Source organism: Myxocyprinus asiaticus, chromosome 13 (assembly GCF_019703515.2).
Source record: "Myxocyprinus asiaticus isolate MX2 ecotype Aquarium Trade chromosome 13, UBuf_Myxa_2, whole genome shotgun sequence".
Classification (NCBI taxonomy): Eukaryota; Metazoa; Chordata; class Actinopteri; order Cypriniformes; family Catostomidae; genus Myxocyprinus; species Myxocyprinus asiaticus.
Window position 1 is genome coordinate 47,302,603 of NC_059356.1, and position 2,500 is coordinate 47,305,102.

General features: G+C 32.8%; 1 protein-coding gene across 1 annotated transcript in view; it reads left to right on the top strand.

Moving 5' to 3' along the window:
- Positions 1–2,500, top strand: part of LOC127449900 (uncharacterized) — a 7,851-nt gene that overhangs the window by 2,107 nt on the left and 3,244 nt on the right. The window lies entirely within an intron of this gene.

The following is a 2,500-nucleotide window of genomic DNA, read 5'->3' on the forward strand; positions in this document are numbered from 1 at the left end:
AGTGGCTGAATCCAGACTCAAGACATAAAACAGATGTGGTACATGTCAGGGATCTGCCACAATGGAGAAAAACCCCAAAACTAAGGGCAGAACCCTGACAACTAGAATAGAAGCCTTTATTTTGGTCACACATTATAGATATGTTTTACATATATACAGTGAAATTTGTTTTCACATATCCCAGTTAAGCTGAGGTCAGAGTGCAGGGTCAGCCATGATATGGCACCAGTCAAGGGCCTTGCTCAAGGGCCCAACAGTGGCATTTTGGTTGTGCTGGGGCTCAAACCCCCAACCTTCTGGTCTGTAACCCAGAGCCTTAACTGCTGAGCCACCACTGCCCCTCAATTACTATTTAACTCAATTTATTCAGTTTAATGTAATGTATTATTTCTGTGTACACTCTTAACACGAGGTGAGAAAACACACAGAAAGTCTTCCTCCATGCTTGCAAATGTAATGTGGAGCCAATCCACCTGTTTCCAAGGATGCTGATTATTTACACAGTGTTTTTGTGCAGTGCAAATGTAAATGACATTTAAATGTACATGTAAATATTTGTGTACACTTAAAAAGGTTCCAGTTTGAACCAAAAAGGCTTTTACAGTCTTATGTCATTCACTGTAAAAAAAACTTAAAAAGTGTAAGTGTTCGTGCTGCCTTATAATTTTATGCTGTGTCAGCTTCAAAGGGAAAGTTGACTTAAATCAGTATAACTTGTTAAATTAACTTAATGTCTTTTGAACTAAACTTAACTTTCTTAGTTCAATCAACTTCATTCTAAATCAATTCAAACTAATTATAGAAGTTCAATTACTTACATTTTCATTTAATATTAATAATTCTAGACATACAGTATTGTGCGAAAGTCTTAGGCACTTAATATGTTTCACAAAAACATTTGTCTTAAGATAGGTATGTATATCTACAGCTTTAGTGTGTCAATATGAAATATAAATGTTAGACTCCCAAACATTACATTTGCAAATAGAAAAAGATTAGAATAGAAGAACAGGGAGCCCTGCAACAGATAGAATGGCCCCCACAAAGCCCCCCACTGAACATTGTGTCAGTCTGAGATTACATGAAGAGACAGAAATAATTGAGACAGCCAAAATAGATAGAAGAATTGTGGTGAATTCTCCAAGAAGCTTGAAACATCCTATCTGCCAACAACTAAGAAAAACTGTGTCCAGGTGTACCTAGGAGAATTGGGGCTGTTTTAAAGGCAAGGGTGGTCACACCAAATGTTGATTTAGCGTTTTTATGTTTACCGAACTTTGTATGACGTTAAGTGATAAATGAAAACTATTTATTTCATTATTTTTGAAGACATCCTCACTATGCAACATTTTTCACAAGTGCCTAAAACTTTTGCACAGTACTGTAGTTTGGACCATTCCATTTTGAGAGGTAAAATAAACTGGCATTTGATGGTTAATGGTCAGTTGAAAACCAACAACAATCAGACACATCATTAAGTAAAAAGATGATCTTTGAATTACTGCTACATCACGGATAACTGAAAGTGTCAACAAACACAACAACCAACAGCATATATAAAAGGAGCAAATGGGGAAAAAAATCAATAATAGACAGTAACGCTGCAATTTGCCTAATTTATTCATGCCGCAGTACATGTGTATATTTCTCTTGACTTCTATATTTGATTTCAGTGGAATAGTTTTTCTAAGTTCAGCAATAATTTAGCCAACAAAAACTTGCATCTTGGAGTTATCTCAACCAGATCAATTCAGGGCAGTTATTCTAACTCTACATTTTAAGTTATGATAACTAAAAGGCAAACTCATTTTTTTACGGTGTTGGAGAACATAATTAAGTTCCACACAAAGAGCAGTTTATTCTTTAGTTCTTTAGAAAAATATCTATGAACTGGTGTTTTAAGGAACTGAGAAACCAAAACACTGATCTGAAGAAGCTATAATGAAACATCAAGAACTTTATTGATTGCCAGAGAATATGTTGCAACTCAAGAATCACAAAAAAAAAGGTTATTTATAAGAAGACTGAACCAAAAGTGCCTCAAACAATAGTGTTCACTCTTAACATGCATCCTTATTCATTTGTTCCTTTTATTGTTAGTACACACACAATATATATATATTTTGGCCAATTTCAAGATTTCCGCATTTCAATTTCATAAAAAAAAAAAAAAAATCATATTGAATTGTGCAATGTTTAACAAAATTACATGAATAAAAAAAAAAAAAAAAAAAAAATATATATATATATATATATTTATTTTTATTTTTATTTTTTTTATTAAATATTACTCAATTCAATTTGATTACATTTTGTTATGAAATTGAAATGCGTAAATCTTAGGGTAGTATAATTGTTTTAAATATATTTTAGACTTTCCCAACAACTCATTAAATCATAAACACTCTCTTTGGGGTTCCCCTGGTCATAGAAAAACATAATATCAGGGAATTTTACATTTGTGATTTCCAGGTCCGGATAAGTCATGTTTATCTTCTAA